At 40.0% G+C, this 26,104-nt stretch overlaps 1 protein-coding gene across 21 annotated transcripts in view; it reads right to left on the bottom strand.

The window, feature by feature from the left end:
* The window catches only part of FHIT (fragile histidine triad diadenosine triphosphatase), a 1,458,892-nt gene extending 1,437,569 nt beyond the window's left edge, over positions 1–21,323 (bottom strand). For 18 of the 21 annotated variants that reach the window (XM_060307532.2, XM_060307526.2, XM_060307530.2 and 15 more), the window contains exon 1: positions 21,185–21,323. The gene's annotated coding sequence lies outside the window, so the exon portion shown is untranslated. Of the gene's footprint in view, positions 1–20,946; positions 21,112–21,184 lie in introns of those variants that run through there. The other 3 variants (XM_060307527.2, XM_060307528.2, XM_060307531.2) reach the window with 1 other exon arrangement.
* Positions 21,324–26,104: the final 4,781 nt, after the last annotated feature.

Raw genomic sequence — 26,104 nt, 5'->3', positions numbered from 1 at the left:
TAACTCAAAAATCCCACTTTTTTGTGCATTTATAACTAAACTAAAAGGATAAACACCAAAATGAGAGCAGTGATTACATCTGGGTGGTAAGATTATCATTGAAATACATTTTCTATAATGAACATATATTACTTCGCAATAAGAGAAAAAAGCACCACTTTTAAAATCAGGTTAACAACACCCAGGGTCAAAAATGTGTCTCATTCATCTGTGTTCTGACACCCCAACCTGACTCCCTGAACACAAGTATGATGCCTGCTTCAGCCGCAGCCATCCTGTGACCATTAAGAAAAGGCCAAGAACACTGTAGACACACTCTCCTTGACATCTCTGAGCTGTTGAACTAAAGCCACAGCCACCACACATTTCTAGATTTCTTTTTTTCTTTTCTTTTCTTTTTTTTTGCGGTACGGGGCCTCTCACTGTTGTGGCCTCTCCCGTTGCGGAGCACAGGCTCCGGACACGCAGGCTCAGCGGCCATGGTTCACGGGCCTAGCCGCTCCGCGGCATGTGGGATCTTCCCGGACCGGAGCACGAACCCGTGTCCCTTGCATCGGCAGGCGGACTCTCAACCACTGCGCCACTAGGGAAGCCCACTAAATTTCTTATTATGTGGGAGAAATAATCCCCTATTTTTTAAAGCCACCATAAGTCAAGTTTTCTATTACGTGCAGCTGAAAGCATTCTGAGCTGACAGAGTTAAATATCAAATAATAGAGGATATGTTAAGGCTGGTACTGGCAACCCAACATGTTTATTTTGGTCCATGAGTAGAAACTGAAAACAGATGTTGTTAACTGCCCCACCACCTTCCTGCTCCATAGTCTCTTCTCTGAAGCTCCTGGGAAAAAGATCCCAGGAGAAGCTGTTAGTGGAGATTCTAGGGGCGCAGGGGAGCACTGTCTGCAGTGAAGAAAAACTAGATACTTACTCCTACAGCTTACCATATAACCCAGCATTTCCACTTCTGAGAACGTATCCTAAGAAAAGAATAGTGGATGTAATTATATGCAAATATTGCATATATGTAATTATATGCAATATTTGCATATATGCAAATATTCTTCGCTAACATATACCAGAAGTAGAGGTGGGGGAAACCTAATGTTAAACAATTAGGATAGGGGCTTCCATGGTGGCACAGTGGTTAAGAATCCGCCTGACAATTCAAGGAACACAGGTTCGAGCCCTGGTCCGGGAAGATTCCACATGCCGCAGAGCAACTAAGCCCATGCACCACAACTACTGAGCCTGCGCTCTAGAGCCCACGAGCCACAACTACTGAAGCCCACACGCCTACAGCCCGTGCTCCTCAACAAGAGAAGCCACCGCAATGAGAAGCGCGCACGCCGCAACAAAGAATAGCCTCCGCTCACCTCAGCTAGAGAAAGCCCACGTGTAACAACGAAGACCCACCGCAGCCAAAAATTTAAATTTAAATTTAAAAATTAAAAAAAGACCAATTAGGATAGGTTGCAGGTTCTAATAGTAAGAGTACTTTGCAATCATTAATGACATGGCAAAATGCACACAATACCCTGATGAGTAAAAAAAAAGGTAACAAGACTACATATAAAGTGTGATCCCAATTTAGAAAGCTAACAGAACTTAGAACTTACATACGCAATAAAAAAGGATGGAAAGTGTATACATTGAAATATTTTTTAAATATTTATTTATTTTATTTATTTTGTCTGCACCAGGTCTTAGCTGTGGCACACAGACTCTTAGTTGCAGCATGCAGACTTCTTAGTTGCAGCCTGCACACTTCTAGGTTGGCATGCAGTATCTAGTTCCCCAACCAGGGATCGAACCTGGGCCCCCTGCATTGGGAGCACAGTCTTACCCACTGGACCACCAGGGAAATCCCTACATTGAAATATTAATAGTGCTATAATGAGGGGATGAAATGCTAATGTTACTTTACTTTTGAGCATTTTTGTCTTTTTTTATTTCCTAAAATGAATTTTCTTATGCAGTTGGTAAGAAAAGGTTTTTTTTTTCCAAATACCACCTTCTCATAGAATAATCTGGGCCCTCTAACCAAGATGCTGGCCTCATGGACAGCAACTCTGTCTACTATCTGCCTGCAGATCCAATGGAGTTAACAAGAAACAATTTATTTTTGTGTTTTAAAAATAGACTGATGCCAACAGCTGCAAGCTAAGTTACAGAAAAAGATAAAGAAATCTTGTTTCCAAGTGAATTTGCATTATATAAATGCAATATGTTTTAATTCCATAAATATAGTTTTGATGCTGCCAATTTGAGAAAAATATTGATGTTTCCTTAAATAAGTCTATTCCATACTGAAATTCATTCCCTTACATGAAATGGAATGATCTTGGAAACAATACGAATAATGTTAATTTGTTATGTCACTGGTAAAAAGCAAGTCCATTTACATACTTGTCTTGATCCAACAGACTTCATTACTACAGAAAGAGTAGCCACCAAGCAGGTTTGACTTCTTGACCAGCTGAGGACATCAGCTAGTAGAGCTTAAACTCTCTCCCATGTCATATAACATGCATCCATATCCCAGCACCACCACTTGCCAGCTGGGTATCCTTAAGCACATACTTAACCTCTCTGTGTTTCAGTTTTCTCATCTGTAAACAGGGATAATAAGAGTATCTACCCCCTAGAGTTGCTGTGAGGATGAAATGAGAGAATCCCCACAAAGGTCTTAGTTTAGTGCCTGGCCCATAGTAACCTGATAAAAAATAACGTCTCTTCTAACTAATATATCTCTTCCATATGTGGAGATACAGCATGGACCTGGAACATTAGATTCTTCTCTTTTTTTACTTTTAGCAAAATAAATTTTACTTATTATAAGCTAAAATATATAATAGCTTAAATCAAATGGCAACACATAGACTTTAGGGAAAAAAAATCTCTTGCCTCATTTCTTCCTAATTTCCACTTGTCATCCCCAGAAGTATCTATGTTCCCCTGTTTTAGTTGTCCTCTATTTTTCCATTTCTCCACTGTAGCTATATTGCATTTTTTCCCAGTTTTATTGAGAAATAATTGACATACATCACTGTATAAATTTAAGGTGTACAGCATGATGGTTTGATTTACATATATTGTGAAATGATTACCATAAATAGGTTTAGTTAACACCATCTAACACCATTTAGTTAACACCATAAATAGGTTTAGTTAACATCATCTCATAAAGATACAATAAAAAGAAAAGAAAAAACAAATTTCTCCTTGTGATGAGAACTCTTAGTATCTACTCTTTTAACAACTTTCCCATATACCATACAGCTGTGCTAACTATAATCATCATGTTGTACATTATAACCCTAATACTTATTTATCATATAATTGAAGTTTGTACCTTTTGATAACCACAAATCTAATCTTTTCCTATGAGTTTGGTGTAGGTTTGCGGTGGGGGGGGGAATGTTTTTTTTTTTTTTTTACACATTCCACACATAAGTGACATCATATAGTACTTATCTTTCTCTGTCTGACTTATTTCACTTAGCATGCCTTCAAGGTCCATCCATGTTGTCATAAATGGTAGAATTTCCTCATTTTTATGGCTGAATAATATTCCATTGTATGTATAAATACCAAAATTTCTTTAACCACTCATCCGTCAATGGACACTTAAGTCTTGGCTATTATAAATAATGCTGCTATGAAAACAGGGATGCAGATATCTTTTCCAATTAGTGTTTTTGTTTCCTATATATATACATGGAACATTTGATGTTAAAGAGACTCCAGCATCCAGGTTTAAGAACTCATGCTGGATACAGATATTTGACTTTCAATTATAGATTTGACATTATTTATTTACTGTTCCCTATGATAAATGAGATGCTTAGGGAAAATGTTGGGTCTTTTAGACAACTGGGAAATCTGCTTCAGCATGTGTATTAGAGATGGTAACTGCTCTCAGTCACCTTGTCTTATCTAGTTCTTTACTTTATTTAAGGTATTGTGACTAATTAAAAAAAGAAAAAATGATAGCTAAAGTCATTGCTAGTGTGTATTTGGTGCTTATTATATACCAGGAAGCACCCCATGTACTTTCATGTATTATCTCACTTAATCCTCACAATTAACCAGTGAGATAGATTCTCTTATTATCTCCATTTTTTAGAAAAGGGAACTGAATCACAAAGAGACAGAAAAATACTGAGTCAAGATATAAACATAATATATAACAGTAACAAAATAACAACATAATAATAATAACAAAATGGCAGCATCATTAAATCCCAGTGATGTGTCAAACAGCACTGGATGCTTTCCAAACATCATCACTTGTGATTACAACAACTTCTACTATTCCCATTTAGTGGATGAGAAAACTGAGTACTTAACTAAATTAGCTAAGGCAAGATATAGGTCTGTTTGGCCCTGAAGCCTGCCTTGCGAGGCAAATGCCCTTGTGCAGAGGATAAGGGGAAAGGCTTATCAGATCCCTGAAGCTCTCCACTTGGTCATAGCATGTTGGAGAGCACATGACTTCAGAATTATCAGATCCAAGTCCCTCACTTGACAGATGTGGAAAGGGAGGCCCAGAGAGAAGACACGACATTCATAAGGCAGTGAAAGAGCCAGAACTAAAACCCAGGTCTCTCGACTCCCAGGACTGCGTTCTTGTGGTGACATGGTGAGGCCCTCTGACACTGAGTCAGCCATCTCAGATGCTGAAAGAAGGAAGGGAGAGCCTGACAGCTGCAGGGTGATGGTGCCAGCCTGTCATCTCTCCCTCTGCTCCCTCCTGACCCTGGGGGATGCTGTACATGCTTCCGGGCACATTCAGAACTGGGAAGAATAGAGAAGCTTGGGGGAAAGAATCCATAGCAAAGGCAGAAAGCACCCAGTGCCCTTTCATAATCTACCCAGAGCCAATTTCCAATATGATTCTCCTAAAATAGATGGAGATCAATGGAGAAGGAGGTTGGCTCAGGCACGTGTGGGTCTCTTTTATAGACACAAAACACAACAGAGCCCAGGTCTTTAAATCAGCAAATCCCTTGAGTCTTTTCTGATTAAATGCACATCTTTCCTAGTTTGTGTACTGGATAAAAATAAAGTGTCGTATAGAGAAATCTTAAAAATAGAGTTTAGGAGATATTGAATTAAAATTCATTCAGTATTATGTAATCCTTGAAATACAACAGTTGTTTACTCTGCTTTGATTTCTAAGCTTTCCTTTGATGACAAATATTAATATTTATCATTTTTCTGATGTTGGACTAATGAGAATCTTAAGTGTTTATGAGAGGCATTTAAATACTCCAGTATGATAGATGTGTTTGTTTTCTGACTTATATTCCTTTGTATTTAACATCAATGAGCATTTACTTTTTTGTGCTGAATCCTGGGTTGTTGTTCACCAATGTTTTCAGAAAACTTCATATGGCCAGAACTGCTAGCCTCTACATTTATTTCATGGCCAAATATGAGATTTCCCCAAATAACACAATACTATGAGAAAGATCTAGCTGTGATCTTCAAACTGAAAACTGGCACACGTATAACTACTTACCAGCAAGTAGACAGAGCAACATAACAGGTTTAATGACACTGACCACAGGTAATATTTATTGAGCACTGACCACTCATCAGGCACTGTGCAAGGCATGCTTTACATCAACAGTCTCACTGAATCCTCACAATAACTCTAATAAGAGTTAAGTAGTATTATAATCTTTGTTTTACAGAAAAACAAGATGCAGTGAGGTTGAGTACTTTGCTCAAGATGACACGGCTAATGAGAAGCAAAGCCAGCAGTCAGTGCTCAGAGCCAGACAGCAGGCTCCTCTCTATACTCCCTCCCTATGAGCCCCTTCTTGACTCCCCAGCATTTGAAACTTCCTATTAGCTATATAACATTAATGACCCATCTGCATGGAGCAGCAGCCTCAGGATGACCCAGACTTTCAGGTCTTGATGGCAATGAGGAGAAAAAACTCATTCTATCTATCACAGGCCTGGGGATAGGACAAATAAGGTCCCTGCCTTTGGGGAGCAAACTTTCTCGAGAGGGAAAATAGACAATATTAATGCAATAAACAAGGCATTATTTCCAATAAACAGAGGAAATGGGTTGCTGTACATGTTCAGAGAAATGCTAAGAGGGCTGAGGTCTGCGATCTTTTGTAGATTTCACTTAACTATACTCCCCATGCAACCAGGAGTCGGCTAACCAAAGAAGTAATAGAGGATGGCCTAGAAGTAGTGTGGTCAAGTGCATGGTGTTGTGCAAAGTGCAACACCGAATTCTAAGTAAGGGATCTGACATGGACCACTTACCCCACACAGGGACCACATGCTCAGGAGACAGCATGAGCAAAATCACCACTATTCCTGCCTTCACAGAGCTTACAGTTGAGAGGGAAGAGAGGCATTGATCAAAAAATAGAGATGAAATAAAAGCTATAAAAAAGTATGAGGATATTTCTCCAAAGAAGACAATACAGATGGCCAACAGGTACATGAAAAGATGCTCCACACTGCTAATTATCAATGTTAGAGAAATGCAAATCAAAACTATAATGAGGTATCACCTCACATCAGTCAGAATGGCCATCATCAAAAAGTCTACAAACAAACGCTAGAGAGGGTGTAGAGAAAAGGGAACCCTCCTACACTGTTGATGAGAAGGTTAAGTTGGTGCAGCCACTATGGAGAACAGTATGGAGGTTCCTTAAAAAACTAAAAATAGTCACCATATGATCCAGCAATCCCAATCCTGGGCATATACCTGGACAAACATATAATTCAAAAAGATACAAGCACCTCTATATTCATAGCAGCACTATTCACAATAGCCAGGACATGGAAACAACCTAAATGTCCACTGACAGATAAATGGTTAAAGAAGGTATGACACACATATACAATAGAATATTACTCAGCCATAAGAAAGAATGAAATAATGCCACTTGCAGCAATATGGATGGAACCAGAGATTATCATACTAAGTGAAGTAAATCAGAAAGAGAAAGACAAATACCATATGATATCACTCATATGTGGAATCTAAAATATGACACAAATGAAATTCTATGAAATAGAAACAGACTCACAGACACAGAGAACAGACTTGTGGTTGCCAAGGGGGAAATGGGATGGGAGAGGGATGGAGTAGGAGTTTGGGGTGAGCAGATGCAAACTATTATATAGAGAATGGATAAACAACAAGGTCCTACTGTATAGCACAGGGAAAACTATATTCAGTATTCTGTGATAAACCGTAATGGAAAATAATATTAAAAAAAGAATGTATATATATGTATAACTGAATCACTCTGCTGTATAGCAGAAACTAACACAACATTGTAAATCAACTATATTTCAATTTAAAAAAAAATGGCAACATAGTAGAAGCCACAAAGAACTAGAACCTTGCTATTCCAAGTGTGACCCATCTTCCACATCTGCATCACCTGGGAGCCAGCCAGAAATGCAGAAGCTTCTGGTCAAACCACCCTTGCATATAATTCCAGCCAGGCCCTGACCCATAAGAGTTGGACCCAGCTGTTTCATCTGCACTAGGAAGCCAAATGCAGCTAATTCTTCTGGGCCAGGGAGACGTTGGTCTGTTGCCTTGTGGAGTTTCAAGAGACTTGAGGAAGCTTTCTGTCCTGCATAGAGGGGCCAAGAGAGGTCCTCAGCTGTAGATTTATCTGTGGCCACTGGCTGCTGAAGCTTCCTGTCCTTGCTTTTACCCCCTCAGCTGGCAGAACCCAGCAACTGGGATTTCAAACTGCAGTGGCCACCTGTTGCCTTTGTATCCCCAGTAGCACTTCACCACTTACGAAGGTATCGGCACCTCCCATTAATCAGGCCTCTCTGTGTACAGAGCCATCTAAGCTGTGTCCAGCACAACTCCAGAGGGCACCATTCACATACATATTTCTGAAACAAAAAACAAAAACCTTCCCTTTCCCTCCACCCAACCATCTTCTTGTTATACCTCTTCCATACCGTCCACATTTGTCGCGCATGCATTTTTCCCTGCTCTCCTGCAGATCACAACCTCTCCCCTCACTAGGCTCATTCCTGGGAGAGGTTGGACAGAGACTGCCAGTGCTTCAGGGTTGAGAAAAACAACCTTATTCCAGCAGGTTCCTCTGCCTGTCCTCAGGGCTCCAAGCACATACACAGACTCCAGCTTCTAGGTATCACTCAGGCATCTCCTGGCACAACCAAGCAAGTACTGTCCTGCAGTAAATGTGGAGACAGCAGTGAGGTTTTTTTTTTATTGTTTCAAAACTGAATACATGCAAAAGAGCCTTCAAGTCCTGCAAAAAATAAAAATTTTGTCCATATCACATACTACAAACTTCAGTGATTAAATGACTGTAGACCATACTTTCCTCCAGCCCATGCTCAACTAAAATACGCATGCATTAAACCTCATGAGGAAGCACTGATACTTCCACATTATCTATGATGGGTTTTAGCTCCAATAGCTGTGAGCCTGAGAAACTGCAAAATACATTGAATTTTCATGGAAACCTGACTGTTAATAAAAAGAGGTAAATCCATAATGAGGAACACTAATAAACACATAAAAAGATTCAGAAAGAGTCTTTAAGTTCCAGAATACTCAATGAGCGCCTTTTGTGAACCTCTTAACCAGTTTCTCAATTTTTTTTCTATGCCTACTTATTTATCATTACAAGAAAACCTTGGCATACATGCAAATTCCCCCAAAATATGTAATTTTTAAACTGTATTAAACCCGCCAGCAAAAACACTTTTCCCAGTCTTTCTCTCTATTAAGTCAACACAGCAGAAAAATAAAACTACTACATTGTGAAATGACCTTCTAGTGAGCAGAGAAGCTTAGGAAATGCTGTAAAAGGAAATTGAGGTATAGGGTAATATAAATTCAGGCCAAGAATCCTCCTGAAAACTGGATATAAAGTTCTAAATATAAATATTCAAGGGTGTGGCCAAGATGGCAGAGTAGGAAGACCTGAACTCATCTCCTCTTACAGACACATCAAAATTACAACTACTTACGGAGCAACTACTTATGAGAACAACCTGAAGACTAGCAAGAAAGATTTTCCACAACTAAAGATATAAGAAGGAGTGACGAGAGGGTAGGAGGGGTGGAGGTGGAGCTGCAGTCCCGTCCAGACCCACACTCCCGGGTGGGCAACCCACAAATGGGAGGATAATCACAATTGTAGAGGTTCTCTTCAAGGAGCGACCTAGAGATTATCATACTAAGTGAAGTCAGTCAGTAAGTGAAATAAGTCATATGATATCACTTATATGTGGAATCTAAAATATGATACAAATAAGCTTATTTATAGAATACAGACTCACAGACATAGAGAACAAACTTATGCCAGACTCACAGACATAGAGAACAAACTTACGCTTACCAAAGGGAAGAGGTGGGAGGAAGGGATGAATTAGGAGTTTGGGATTAGCAGATACAAACTAGTATATATAAAATAGATAAACAACAAGGTCCTACTGCATAGCACAGTGAACTACATTCAATATCTTGTAATAACCTGTAATGGAAAAGAATCTGAATATACATATATGTGTGTATGTGTGTGTGTATATATATATATATATATACACATATATATATAACACAATCACTTTGCTGTACAGCTGAAGCTGACACAAAATTGTAAATCAACTATAGTTCAATTTCTTTTTTTTTTTTTGGCTGTGTTGGGTCTTAGTTGTAGCACACAGGATCTTCATTTGAGGCATGCGAGATCTTTCGTTGAGGTGCGCACGCGAGCTTCTCTCTAGTTGTGGCACGTGGGATCCAGAGCACGTGGGCTCTGTAGTTTGCGGCACATAGGCTCTCTAGTTGAGGCATGCATGCTCAGTAGTTGTGGCGCCTGGGCTTAGTTGTCCTGCAGCATGTGGGATCTTAGTTCCCTAACCAGGGATTGAACCGGAATTCCATGCATTGTAAGGCAGATTCTTTACCACTGGACCACCAGGGAAGTACCCCCCGACCAGGGATTGAACACAGGCCACTGCAGTGAAAGCACTAAGCTCTAACCACTGGGATGCCAGGGAATTCCCAACTATACTTCAATTTAAAAAAAGATACTAGGGAGCTAATTTGCCTGCTACAGCAATAATTATCCCCAAGCTTAGCACCATTATTTCAAGCACCCAACACAATGTCTGACACATAATATGTACTCAATAAACACTTATCAGTGATTGAATTAATTTTTTTAAATTTATTTATTTATTTTTGGCTGTGTTGGGTCTTCGTTTCTGTGCGAGGGCTTTCTCTAGTTGCGGCGAGCGGGGACCACTCTTCATCCCATTGCGCGGGCCTCTCACTATCATGGCCCCTCTTGTTGCAGAGCACAGGCTCCAGATGCGCAGGCTCAGTAGCTGTGGCTCATGGGCCCAGTTCCTCCGCAGCATGTGGGATCTTCCCAGACCAGGGCTCGAACCCGTGTCCCTTGCATTGGCAGGCAGATTCTCAACCACTGCACCACCAGGGAAGCCCTGAATTAATTTTAAAAAAAGAATTTTAAAGATAAGCAAAAGCTAAAAGAGTTCACCACCACTAAACAAGCTTCTCTAAGCAGAAAAGAAAAGACTACAACTAGAAATATGAAAATAATGAAAAGGAAAATCTCATTGGTGAAATTACAGTAAAGGTAGTAAGTAGATCGACCACTTACAAAGCCAGTATGAAGGTTAAAAGACAAAAGTAGTTAAATCATCTATTTCCACAATAAGTAGTTAAGGGATACACAAAACAAAAAGATGTAAAATATGATGTCAAAACATTAAATGAAAAATCTCACATAAACAAGCTAACTTAAAGGAACTAGAAAAAGAACAAACAAAACCCAAAGTTAGTAGAAGGAAAGAAATAATAAAGATCAGAGAGAAAGATAAATGAAATAGAGCCTTTATAAATACAACAATAGAAAAGATCAATGAAACTGAGAGCTGATTCTTTGAAAAGGAAAACAAACTTGATAAACTTTTAGCCAGACTCATCAAGAAAAAAAGAGAGAAGCTCAAATAAATAAACTCAGTTACAGCCAACACCACAGAAATACAAAGGATAAGAGATTGCTATGGGGACTTCCCTGGTGGTCCAGTGGTTAAGAATCCACCTTCCAATGCAGGGGACGCAGGTTCGATCCCTAGTCGGGAACTAAGATCCAATATGCCACAGGACAACTAAGCCCACGCGCTCTAGACCCTGCGCACTGCAACTACTGAGCCCGCATGCCCTGGAGCCCATGTGCCACAACTGAAGAGAAGCTCACACACTGCAACAAAGAGCCCATGCACTGCAACAAAAGATCTCACGTGCCACAACAAAGATCCCACGTGCCACAACTAAGACCTGATGCAGCCAAATAAATAAATAAATATTTTTTTAAAAAAGAGATTACTATGAACAATTATACACTAATAAAATGGGCAACTATGAGAAGTGGATAGGGCTTCCCTGGTGGCACAGTGGTTGAGAGTCCGCCTGCCGATGCAGGGGACATGGTTCGTGCCCTGGTCCAGGAAGATCCCACATACCGCGAAGTGGCTGGGCCCGTGAGCCATGGCCGCTGAGCCTGCGCTTCCGGAGCCTGTGCTCTGCAACAGGAGAGGCCACAACAGTGAGAGGCCCACATATCAAAAGAAAAAAAAAAAAGTGGATAAATTCCTAGAAAAATATAATCTCCCAAGACTAAATCAGGGAAAAATAGAAAATATGAACACACCAGGACCAGACAGCTTCAAAGTTGAATTCTACCAAACATTTAAAGAAGAGTTAACACCTAACCTTCTCAAACTATTCCAAAATTGAAGAGGATAGAACACTTCTGAACCCATTCTATAAGACCAGCATCACCTTGATACCAAAATCAAAGACACCACACAAAAAAAGAAAATTACAGGCCTATACCACTGATGAAAATAGATGCAAAAATTCTCAACAAAATATTAGCAAATCAAATTCAATAATATATTAAAAGGATCATACACCATGATCAAGAAGTATTTATCCCAGGGATGCAAGGATAGCTTAACATCCACAATTCAATCAATGTGATACACCATATTAACAAATTGAAGAATAAAAGTCATATGATTATCACAAGTTTGTGAAAGAGCTTTTGACAAAATTCAACATCCATTTATGGCCAAAATTCTCAACAAAATGAGAATGGGGGAACATACCTCAACATAATAAAAGCCATATATGACAAACCTACAGCCAACATCATACTCAGTGGTGAAAAGCTGAAAGCATTTCCTGTAAAATCAGGAACATGACAAGGATATCCACTCTCACCAGTTTTATTCAACAAATTATTGGAAGTCCTAGCCAGAACAATAAGACAATATAAATAAATAAATAAATGGAATCTAATTGGAAAGCAATAAATAAAACTATCCCTGTTTGCAGATTTCATTATATTTATGTATATAAAATATATATAATACCTAATTATATGTGTGTGTGTTTGTGTATATATATATATATATTTTTTTTTTTTTTTGGTAAGCATGTATATTCCTAAAGAGCCCACCAAAAACTATTAGAACTGAAAAATAAATTCGGTAAATCTGCAGGATACAAAATTAATACATGGAAATCTGCTGTGTTTCTATACACTAACAGTGAAGTATCAGAGAAGTTAAGAAAACAATCCCATTTATAATTTAATCAAAAAGAAGAAAACACCTAGGAATAAATCTAACCAAGGAAGTAAAAGACTTAGAAAACTATAAGACACTGATGAAAGAAATTGAAGATGACACAAACAAATGGAAAGATATACCACGCTTATGGATTGGAAGAATTAATATCATTAAAATCACCATACTACCCAAGGCAAATCTACAGATTCAATGCAATCTCTATCAACTGGAACAAATAATTCTAAAACATGTAAGGAAATACAAAAGACCCTGAATAGCCAAAATGAACTTTAGAAAGAAGAACAAATCACACTCCCTGATTTCAAACTATACTAGAAAGCTACAGTAATCAAAACAGTATGGTAGTAGCACAAAAACAGACACATAGATCAATGGAACAGAATAGAGAGCTCAGAAATAAACCCACACACTTATGGTCAGTTAATCTACAACAAAGGAGGCAAGAATATACAATGGAGAAAAGATAGTCTCTTCAGCAAGTGGTGTTGGGAAAACTGGACAGCTACATGCAATAGAATCAGACTGAACTACTTTCTCATACCATATAGAAAAGTAAACTCAAAATGGATTACAGACTTTAATGTAAGATTTGAAACCATAAAAATCCTGGAAGAAAACAGAGGCAGTACACTCTTACACATTGGTCTTAGAAATATTTTTTTAGATGTCTCCTCAGGCAAGGGAAACATAGAAAAAATAAAATAAACAAATGGGACTACATCAATCTAAAAAGCTTTTGCACAGTGAAGGAAACTATCAACAACATGAAAAGGCAGCCTACTGAATGGGAGAAGATATTTACAAACAATATATCTGATATGGGGTTAATGTCCCAAATATACAAAGAATTTATACAACTCAACATCAAAAAAAAAAAAAAACCATTAACAAATGGACAGAGGACCTGAATTGACATTTTTCCAAAGAAGGCATACAGATGGCCAAGAGACACATGAAAAGACACTCAACATCACTAATCATCAGGGAAATGCATATAAAAACAACATAAGATACCACCTCACACCTGTCAGAATGGCTATCATCAAAAAGACATCAAATAACAAGTGTTGGAGAGGATGAGGAGAAAAGGGAACCCTCATGCACTGTCAGTGGTATTGTAAATTGGTGCAGCCAGTATGGAAACAGTATGGAGGTTCCTCAAAACATTAAAAAATAGAACTGCCTTACAATCCAGCAATTTCACTTCTGGGAATCTACCCAAAGAAAAGAAAAACACAAATCTGAAAAGATATATGTACTCCAGTGTTCATTGCAACATTATTTACAGTAGCCAAGATATGGAAGCAACCTACGTGTCCACTGATAGATGAATGGATAAAGAAGATGTGATACACACACACACACACACACACACACACACACACACAGGAATATTACTCAGCCATAAAAAAATGAAATCTTGCCATTTTCAACAATATGGGTGCATCTAGAAGGTATGCTAAGTGAAATAAGGCAGAGAAAGATAAATCCCGCATTATCTCATTTATATGTGGAACAGAAAAAACAAAACAAGCAAGCAAACAAAACAAAACAAAAAAACAGACTCATAGATACAGAGAACAAATATGTGGTTGCCAGAAGGCAGATGGGTGAGGGGGTCAGCAAAATAGGTGAAGGGGATTAAAAGGTACAAACCTCCAGCCATATAAGAAATAAGTCACAAGGATGTAATAAACAGCATAAGGAATATGGTCAATAATATTGCAATAACTTTGTATGCGGACAGATGGTTACTCGACTTATCTTGGTGATCATTTCATAATGTATGAAAATATCAAGTAATTATGTAGTACACCGGGAACTATCATAATAGTGTATGTCAACTATATTTCAATAAAAAATAGAAATTACTTTCATGAAGAAAAAATATTTTTTCTTCATGAAAAAAACACATTTTCTATGGAGGAAAAAATTTTTAAAGGAAAGGGGTCCTATATATTATGGATAATCCAGAAAATTAAAGGCATTTAATCAAATTAGCTTAACTGTTCCACCCTAAAATGGTAGATGGAAGTAATTTTAAAGAGAAAAAAGACAGATAGAAACCCATCTTTATAATTGGCAGCATCTCTGGAAGTGGTTCCTTTTAAACTACTGAATTAGAATGTAAGAATGTTGCTAGTAGGGGGGCTTCCCTGGTGGTGCAGTGGTAGAGTCCGCCTGCCGATGCAGGGGATGCGGGTTCGTGCTCCGGTCCGGGAAGATCCCACGTGCCGCGGAGCAGCTGGGCCCGTGAGCCATGGCCGCTGAGCCTGCGCGTCCACAGACTATGCTCCGCAACGGAAGAGGCCACAGCAGTGAGAGGCCCGCGTACCGCATAAAAAAAAAAAAAAAATGTTGCTAGTAAAAATGGGTTGTATTTTATCTGAACAATAGTTTAAGCCTTTTCAATAACATGGCCACAACTCATGAAAACATGTAACTCAGTTTCTTTTGAACATGATTTTCATGGGTTAATAACTTTTTTTTAGCTCTGAGGAATGGAACAAACTAAATACCAGAAAGAGAAAAGCAGTCTGAAACTCAACATTAAGGAGAATCCTGACTAGGGTAAGCACAGCTAGAGATAAAAAGGGTTAGAACGGGGGTGTCCTAGTAAGTAATCTCAAAGGTAACCCAGGGCACAACCTACAGTTAGTTCATCAGATTCCAAGAGAGATTTGTGACTAGGCTTATTATCTCTTTCACTCCCAAAGACTTCAGCTACTTTCCAGATATTTCATTCCCCACCCAGGCCCTTAGACTGTACTTGATTTATTTTGTGATGTTATGGTTTTTAAAATCAATGGTTCTCAATCCTAGATGCACTTCATTATAACCCAGGAAACTTAAAAAAGAAATTATCAACGCCTGCCTCCCCTCCGGCACTCTGATTTAATTTGTATGGATGGGACCAGCCCCAGGTGATTCTAACTTGCAAAAAGGGTTGAGAATCACTGGTTGGAGAACAATCCAAACAGGTTAAAATTATGTAAAGAAGGAGGCACTATAATTGGGCTAAATAAATTTACAAGGCTAGGCAAGGTGCCTCAAGTTCCTGCAATCAGATATAAGATGGTACTTTCAGGATCCCAGATTTTTTTCCATCAAATTGAGAGACTCAATTGCTGAGAGAAATCTATTTGCCCATAATGTTCAAATTTTTACGAAGTTCAGCACTTCACCTGTGAGACAGAAGCAAAAACAGTAGAATTAAAGGTAATCTATTCCACCTAGCATTCAAAATGTGCTAAACAAGAAAATGTGATAAACAAGGAAATGTGGAGCAGGGTGCATAATATTATGATTTTTACTAATAACCATAAGAGTAAAATCAAAGCTACCATTTACTGAGTGCCAATTACTGTATTAAGCACAGTAACCCTTTCCAAGGGTGACCTCATTGAAAATTTAAAACATGATTAAAGCAATAGAAATTATTACCCACCTTTCACAGATAATAAGGAAATTGAGGCTCAAAGAGATTACCTCACTTTCCCCAGAGTCACACAGCAAATAAGTGGAAAAACCAAGATTAGAATCCAGGTCTTCTGCTCTCTAACCCATTCTCTTAATCACTATTATCTCTGACCTAGAACACTGAAGAGTCTCCTAAGTACTTGCTACTCAAAGGATAGTCCATAGACCAGCAGCAACAGCCTGCTGGTGCTGGCCCATTCCAGATCTGCTGAATCAGACTCCACATTTTAAGATCAGCGGGAGATTCACATGCACGTTAAAGTTAAAGAAACGCAAGACTATCTGGTTTTCCCACATTATTACCTCTCACAAATTCATCATCCATACTGCATCCAAAGTCTTTAAAAAACAAATCCAATAATTTTATTTCTCCACTTAAGACTTTTAAATGGTTTCACAAATACCCTTGGAATAAAGTCCAAAATTCTTTTGCAATACAGATAACTGGACTCTGCATAATATCACCCATGCCTGCCTCTGCAGCCTCATCTCTCCCACCTCCCCCATTCAGTGATTTGTATACCCCAAGCACAAAGACTTTTCTGCTCATCAAATCCCAACACACTCTACCTTCCTTGCTTCTTTCCTTCAAGTTCTTCCCTGCTTAGAATATACCACAACCCACCACCATGACCACCTCCATGTCAGCCACATTCAAGGCTGTATCTCCACTGCATAACAGTGCAGTGCCTGGCACAGAGCTAGGAGCAGGATAAATGTGCTCAATAAATACATGCTTAAGACAACTTGACTGAGGGCCTCAACTGTTTCCTTCGTTCATCTGCTCTTTGCTCTCGCTATGATCCTCCTTTCATTTCTCCTTCCCTATCCCCAGCATCACCCCTCTTCTGTAACTCACCTCTCTATCAGTAACCTCATGGCTACTGAAGTTGTCAGCTTTAGAAAGAAGCACTGCCGTGTCCACATAGCCACTGCCCCGGGATTACTCACCAGCTGGATGACAACTGCTTCACTTTAACCCTGAGGCTCCTGGGATAGGCCCAGTCCTTTCCAGAAGTGGACAGAAGGCCCTACTGACCGTTTTTCAACCCAAGATTTAATATATAGATGAAACCAGAGATCAGGGACCTCTCAGCAGTCAATGAAGAGCCAAAAGCTTCACCATCTCTCTGCCTACACAAGACACTTTCACTGAGCTGACAAGATGGATTATCAAGAGTTGCAGTTAACTTCATAGTTTATATGTGATGGCCAAGCTTGCTACTCTAAGAAAACAAATGACAAGACCCTTTTATAAAACAGATATCTGCCTCCAGTTTAAATCCTGAGTAAATATATTTTCATATACACATTTACATTAATAATGACAAAAATAAGATCTATTCATCTATTAAATGCAAGCTATTGAGCACCTGACATGCTCAAAGCTTTAAACACACTATCTTATTTAATCTTTATCATCACTTTATGCGGTAGAATGCTTATTATCCTTGCTTTACAGAAGAGGAAACCAAGGGCTTAGTAACATGCCTAAGAGGCAGGGCTGGGATTTCAGTCATAGGCCTTCAGACTACCACTCTCTATTGCTTCTCTATGTTTTGCTATTTGGATCACTTTCTCATCTTAGAAGTCACAGACCTGGACATTCCCAAAGCAACAGTCCCTCAGAGCATGACCTCAAAAGCTGTAGCAACAGCTTGTATTTCAAAGCTGCCTTTCTGCATTAAAAGAGAAAACTGAGATTCAGGGGGAAAATGTGGGAATAGAGCTCAAAGGTGCTTATGAATGCAATTCCACAAATACTTTTTCTGTGTCTACTAGTGGTCACGCACTTTGCTGGAAGCTGACTGATCAGACTGTCATTTAGGAGAGTGCTGGTGGGACAGAGGGTGACCAGGAGAACATCTCCCATAATGACTATCTCAGGAACGTTTAGCCAGTAATTTATAAAACTGCTACTTTATTATCTAATTATGTAGAAATCATCTTTCACACACAAGAGGTGAGAGTAATCTGCTTTATCTGTGAATACATAATTGAAAGGGCCAATGTGTCTTCTAAAACAAAAGTTTTATATAATTCCATCAACTCATGTGTTCATTTATGTTACCCTATATTAGAGGATTAGATTTTAACATATGTGAATGCAAACACAATGTCAGATTTTGTTCTCGTGTCTTACAGGACAAAAGAGAAAAGAGTATTGGGAGCCAAGAGAAGACTAATTCCCAAAATACAAATGGAACATATTGAAGCTGCATGTACATTAAAAGAAAGAGAGCTGCATGTACACAGAAACATTTCCTAAAGCATTCCACCAAACATGTACAGGAATAAGGCAAGGACAAGGATACTAAGTAAGATAAAGCATGAGCCTAAAAGGTCACATACAGGACTATGAGGCCTCCAGAACCCTGCCTCCTTGCAGAAACAGAATGCTTCTGACACAAGGGCATGAGATGAAGGCTGTGAATGTTGTACCTCAATTCCCTAATTTTTTAAATTAAAAAGTTAGATTAGATGATTTATAAGGTCCTTCTAGCCCTAACCCATTAGCTACTTTTCATCCATGAGGCCCTTTACCTAAAGAGAGATGAGCTATATGTTCAGAAAACATTTGTTGAATTCATGAAATATTACGTTACCAATAATAAGAAAAGAGACTTTACAACAATTGGTCCTGGTCTGTGGCCTAGGAAGAACAAATTAGGAGAGAAACCATTATCTAAACAGCTTCACATATGGTGTCCCTGCTAGCTGTCTGCTGGTAGAATGAAAATAACCCTGGACTTGGAAACAAGACGTTCGGGTCTAGTCTCATCCCTGACACAGACCAGCTGTGTGACCTTGGGCAAACTGCTTCACCACCTGCACCAGTTTCCTCATCTCTAAAATAAAAGTATTATAAAACTCTATATAGCTAACATTTGTGGAACCTCTACTATATGCCAGGAACTGTTCCAAGATCTTTGCCTTAGATTTAAATGATCTCAAAGGTTTTTGCAGCACTACCGTTTAGTGTTTAACTACAGAGGCAACATGGTATAGTGGAAAGATTCCAAATTCCGTACTCAGAAAGCTCGGGCTCCCTCCACCTCCATAAGATAGAGTATTTTTCTAAGCAGAGTCTGTCAAGCAGACTGGGTTACAATCTCGGTAGTTCTATTCACTAGCTTAGTTAACTTCGACACGTTGCTCAACTTCCCTATTTCCTAGCCTTCGTTTTCTAACATGGAAAATGCGTATGAAAATGGCTATTTCTCTCATATAGCGCTTGAGAGGATTAAACTATAACTAAATGTAATATCTACTTATTTATAAAAGATATATTACATTTTATTACTAGGTGTGTGACCGTGTACAAATCGTCTTCTCAAGTTTTTTTCTTATTTACAAATGGGAGATACAGTATTATTACGAGAGATAGTATGAACATGCTCTGTAAACTGTTGAGTGTTAGCACTGTTTGAAAGCATGCATAATTCCTAAGATACTTAGAAAAGCGTATACAATAAACCCCCACGTAGTACTTGGAAGAGCGTATACAATCAAAAACAAGAAAAAGACATTTTTGCTAAACATATTTCACTACACCCGGCTCGCAGCTAGTGGACGCAGGGCAAGCAGCCAAGAACGCAGGGCCACATGGAAGTTGTAGTTCCGAGTCAAGGGGCTGCTCCAGAGAACTGCTGGAAGTGAGACTTCAACTCCCAGGAGACACCTCGCCAAGCCAAATGACACGCTGGGAGATGGAGTACCAACCCTCCGGGAAACTAGAGGCGGGACTACAACTCCCAGAAGCCTCCGCTGCCCTGGGCCGCTGGCGGTAAGATGGAGCCAGAAAATAGAGAGTTCAGGTACAGGACTTTAACAGGTGCGAGTCGGGGCCGCTTTCGGTAGTCCCGGACCCAGCAAGGATCTGAGCCTTTCTAACATGACCACAGGCTGTATTCTATGCCAATCCCAAGCACAGTTCTGAGAGACGCACAATAATAAAAGTTTGAATGTGGCAAACTTTCACAAGCAAGACTTCATCTAGATTTCAGCTCCTGGCAGCTCCTTGGGCCACTTAGGCAGGGAGCGTTAAGTTCTTTTTTCCCCGGTAAGCACTGAGTGGCTGGTCATACAGCAGAGGCAGAATTTGATCCTAGAGAGGAAGCTGCAAATTCAGCTCCAGTTCCACTAACCGGCCTTTTTCCCCCACATGAACACACCTTAAAAATCCCCGCATGTTTTCATATAAAAACTACATTAGGGCTTCCCTGGTGGCGCAGTGGTTGGGAGTCCGCCTGCCGATGCAGGAGACGCGGGTTCGTGCCCCGGTCCGGGAGGATCCCGCATGCCGCGGAGCGGCTGGGCTCGTGAGCCATGGCCGCGGAGCCTGCGCGTCCGGAGCCTGTGCTCCGCAAAGGGAGAGGCCGCGGCAGTGAGAGGCCCGCGTACAGCAAAAAAAAAGAGAAAAAAAACCTACATTAAGCCATAAAATAGATGTAAGGAAGTCCAACAGAGTACTGATTTCTCCCACCATAATGAATTATTTTTTGTGTGTCTTTTAAATACTAAATGTAAAATTCTCTCCCAAAATATTGCCTTCCCCGTGTCCTGCCTAGCTCCTCCTCCTGGACACTTGTTCAAACCCTCCTCCCTCCCCCTGGGGAACCCAGAGCTGGATGTTTAACACACATCTGTTGGGGCACAGAGTCCTGCTACTTGACAGTAAAACTGAAAAAAATCCAAAAGCGGCCCATGCCAACTACACCACCAGAGCCAGGAGCTGGGGCGTCCCCTGGAACCGCTGGCATGCCCCCATGCCTCAGTTTACCCACTTACAAAATGCGGCGGAGGAGGGGCGGGTTAGGGTTAGGGCCGGTGCTCAGGAAGTGGCCGTGAGAAGGTGAGGTGAGGTGGGAGGGTCCTCCCGACAGACCCCTCACTACCTCCCAACGAGCTGCGTGGACCCAGTCAGTCTCCGCTCCACTGGACCACCGGAGTAATGATGAGACGCGCGCGAAACCCCGGATCTGCGCCACAGAAACACTGTTCGACTTGGGCTTGCCCCCGCCCCTACCTTCCAAGATCTTGGCAGCTGGGAAGTGAAAGGCAGAGGGAGGGAGTGCGGGGCAGAAGCAGTTCCCGGGCGTGTGCCCACGAGAGTGGCTGCCTGAGGGACCCAGGAGCAGAGGGCAAAAAGCCTCTGCACTGGACGGAGCGGAGCAAGGACTACAACTCCCAGACGGCCCCGCGGCGGGGAAGGGCCCCAACATGGCTACTCGTCTGGGGACAGACGCTCGGGCCAATAGGCGCAGAGCACGTGCTTATACCGGGCCAATCAAAAGCCATAATGACAAAAATCCCTGTTTAGGGGACGGGAAACACTGTCGCTCTCTGGAAAGAAGCTGAGGTGAGAATTCCCTCAGAAAGGGATTTCGTCATAATCCACACAATCTTTGTTTTTTACCAAATGTAGAAAGTAACATGATTGTTTAGGCTGTGCTGCATTTTTGCTTCCTTCTTTCCTCCCACACGCGCTCAACTTACCCACCCCTCACTGCTCCTCACTGTCTGAATTTCCTTTCGCTTCGTTTCCTCACTCTGGATCTTTTTTGATTCCTAAAGCCTTCCTTTCTTTTGTTTCTCTCAGCACGCGTGCTCGCAGGCCTTAATTGAACCGGTGTATGACTGCACTCCGCCTTCCCGGACATCCTAACCAAAATTGAACCACAGACTCCCCTGTCCATTCCTTTCTTCTTTTTTTGTGTTATTTTTCTCCTTAGCTCTTGTCCTTAACCAAGCATTGTATATAATTTATCTTTTTTATCATCTTGCCCCTTAGAATGAAAGATCTGTTATAGATATGGGGTTTTTTTTCTGGTCACTGCAGTGTTTCTAGCACCTAAAAGTATAAATAGTATCTACAATATATATAGTATAATATTATAAATTTTAATTTAAACTTATATATAATCCATATATTTATATACTATAAAATTTCTATTATAATATTTTATATAGTATATATATACACCCATACTATATGTATTACATATAGTGTATATATATATATGTATATAATAGACACTCAGTAAATGTATTTCAAGTAATTAAATGAATTATTCTCTATTCTCCCTTTCTTTGGTGCAGATCAATTCAGTTCATGTCTGACCACCGTGGGGCCCTTGTGCTTGCTCCCTTTTTAAATTCAGAATCATTCAGTATATTCTGCCCAGTGCCATATAGGTGCTGGAGAAATTGAATCATTCTCAGTTCCTAACCTCAAGATGCTCCTGGTCTAGGGGAGGATGAGAAGCAAACATAATTTTGCAATAAATGCAACTGAAAATTGCAGAACAGCTAAATAATTTCACAAAGGCATACAGCTCATAAACAGGGACTAGAATCCTGGTCTTCAGACTCTTGTTACTACACCATGCTGCTTCTTATAGCTACCTCTCTTCTTCAAGATTGCCTCCTTCCCTTTTCTTTCCTCCGAATCCTAATGCCAAGGAAAAAGAGACATTTGCCAGTCATCTTTTACATTTAAAAGGGAGAAACAAAGAGCAATTACACTTGGACAAACACTTAGATAGGTCCCTACTTTCCCTGACACCATTTTCTTTTCTTTTTTTTTTTTTTTTTTTGTGGTACGCGGTCCTCTCACTGTTGTGGCCTCTCCCATTGCGGAGCACAGGCTCCGGACGCGCAGGCTCAGCAGCCATGGCTCACGGAACAAGCGGCTACGCGGCATGTGGGATCTTCCCGGACCGGGGCACAAACACGTGTCCCCTGCATCGGCAGGCGGACTCTCAACCACTGCGCCACCAGGGAAGCCCCTTCTTTTTTTTTTCTCTCACTTTTTTCTTTGGTCTGCTTCATTACATGCAGGTGATTACACCAAGTCTTAGATCTCACATCCTTTCTGATGTTTGAACCCCACAGATAGTAGCAAGGTGTCCTACAAAATGTCCTGGTGTGAAATACTGATGTCTTAGGAAGCTTGACTCAGAGAATGTCACAGTGGATTATGGTCAGTTTCCAGATCATCACACAGACACCGTGGCCGCATAAAATAATAGAGAATTGTGAATAGGTGAAATTGAAAACAATTGCAGTTAAAACAGCAGAAATATGATCAATATGTGTACAGACTGATTTCATGCACAGGGATTAAAACCCCTGTCCAGGCTTCCTACCCTAATCTTCTGTTAATTTGGGGTGGTTTCCTATAATACAGCAGTTCTTTCTAGCTTTTATGAGAAAAAAGCAGTCCCAGCTTTTCTCAGGCTGATTGGCATGAGAGATTTCAACACAAATGTCAGCAGCCACACTAAATGTGGAAGAAATTACTGAACCATATGAAACTGGAAAGCTCAACAACTAGACTCTTCTCCTGAGAAAGTATCAGCCTATAATCGTTACATCTCCTACTTAGCAATCAGAAGGTAAATATCATGAACATACTTAGGATCTAAACAGTGGTATCTAATGATTATTAAACCGTTGTCTGGCAACCTACTATGAACATATGCATATTCAGCTGTGAATGACGCTGTCTGATTGGCATGATCTTCGGCAGTATATACATTCACAGAGAGCTTTAAGATGCGGCACTTGAACCGGTTTGCAGGGTAGAAATTGAGACACAGATGTAGAGAACAAACGTATGGACACCAAGGGGGGAAAGCGGTGGCGGGTGGTGGTGGTGGTGGTGTGATGAATTGGGAGATTGGACCCAGGACATGCAAGTGCCGAGATAATCAGTGGGGAGATAACTATCTGATCTGCAGCTTCATTAGTAATCACCTGGAGATGGCATCTTAGTTTGTGTTCTCCCACAAGTATATCCTGAGACAAGTATTCAAGTGCAAGTAGTTTATTTAGGAGGTAATTGCAGGAAACTGCAGTGGGAGAATAGGAAAATGAAATGCGGAAGGGAAGACAGACAAAGAAGGTGCACTATCAAGCATATTACTGCTCGGGGTGATCAGAGCTTAATCTTCCTGGGGAACTCTAGGAAACAATGTGGAACCCATGCCTTAGATTGAGCTATCCCACCAAAGGGACAAAAGAACCCTATTGTTTAAACACCATCTCCCATCAGTCAATGATTGGGGGCTGTTTTCAGGGGCTGTTAAGTCCCTGGCTCTTCATCATACTGTATGAAAGGCAGAGTTGCTCAGTGACCTGAGGAAGCCAGAGATACAGGTGCTGCCATGTACTGGTGGGACACCAGTAGTATCTGCTACAGGTAGCTTTGGTTCACCACAAGCTTTTATCACTGAGACTAGCAGAATAAGAATAATTCAAAATTAAATAAATACGTACAAAAAGAACTAACCAAATGAACAAAAAAACCAAGCAGGCTACCACCTTGTATACCTCATCACGTGAACAGTTAAAATAGACAGCACTTTCTAAATCCTCACTAAAACAAAAACTGAACAAAAACGGCAACAACAAAAACCTCTTTTACACTGGGAAATCTTTGGGGACTTACGGAGAAGCTTCAGAGGAACTGGGGTTTAGTAGAGAGGGGAGGAATGAGATCAAGAAAAGGGGAAAAGGGAAATTAAAGAAATATTGCTGGAGGCAATGTGTTCATTTCGTGATATTGAAGAAACATAAGTAAAGATTTTTGAGAAGTTAGCATTAAATGCATAAACTGTGTCTTTAGACCTAAAAGACAGGTTTTTTTCCCAATTTTATTGAGATATAATTGACATACATCACTGTATAAATTTAAGGTTTACAGCATAATGGTTTGACTTACATATATTGTGAAATGATTACCACAATACATTCAGCTAACATTCATCTTCTCATATAGATAAACTAAAAATAAAAGAAAGGAAAAAAATTATCCTTGTGATGAGAACTCTTTAAGATTTACTTTCTTAACTTTGCTGTATATCATACAGCAGTGTTAGCTGTAGTCATGTTCTACATTACACATCTAGTACTAATTTATCGTGTAACTGGAAGTTTGTACCTTTTGACCACCTTCCTCAGTTCCCTCTCCCCCAACCCCCTGCCTCTGGTAACCACAAATCTGATCTTTTTCTATGAATTTGGTGTGGGGTTTTTTGTTTTTTGTTTTTTGTTTTAGATTCCACATATAAGTGAGATCATACAGTTTTGTCTTTCTCTCCCTGACTTATTTTACTTAGCCTACTGCCCTCAAGGTCCATCCATGTTGTCACAAGCAGCAGGATTTCCTTGTTTTTTATGGCTGAATAATATTCCATTATTATGACATTCCATATAATATTGCATATATTCGACAACTTCTTTATCCATTCCTCCGTTGATGAATGCTTAGGTTGTTTCCATGTCTTGCCTATTGTAAATAATGCTCCTATGAACATGGGAGTGCATATATCTTTTTGAGTTAGTGTTTTCATTTCCTTTGGATATATTCCCAGAAGTGAAATTGCTGGATCATATGGTAGTTCAATTTTTAATTTTTTGAGGATCCTCCTTACTGTTTTCCATATGGCTGTACCAGTTTACAGTCCCACCAACAGTGCACAAGGGTTCTCTCATCACATCCTTGCCAGCATTTTTTATCTCTTCTCTTTTTGTTAATGGTCATTCTAACAGATGGGAGGTGATACCTCATTGTGGTTGTGATTTCCATTTCCCTAATGACTAATGATGTTGAGCATCTATTCATGTACCTGTTGGCCTTTCGTATATCTCCTTTGGAGAATTGTAGAAGACAGTTTTGTGAAAGACTTCTGTGGGTTGTGCCATAATAGCACTTCTTCATAGCAAGTAGCTTTACTTGAAATTATAGTCCCTATTTATGTCTTTCTGTTTATCATCTTTCACCTCCAAGTAGAATGTAAGCCTCTGAAGGCAAGAACTTTGTTTTTGTCTTATTCGATAGTAGGCACTCAATAAATATGTGGTAAAAGAATGACTATGTTATGGCCACAAAAGCAAACAGGGTAAGTACTACAAGGACCTGATATTTGTACCACTCACTGCA

Source organism: Globicephala melas, chromosome 11, assembly GCF_963455315.2.
Source record: "Globicephala melas chromosome 11, mGloMel1.2, whole genome shotgun sequence".
In the NCBI taxonomy this organism is placed as follows: Eukaryota; Metazoa; Chordata; class Mammalia; order Artiodactyla; family Delphinidae; genus Globicephala; species Globicephala melas.
Note: the sequence above shows the minus strand (reverse complement) of the source record. Positions and strands in the feature narration are given on the sequence as shown.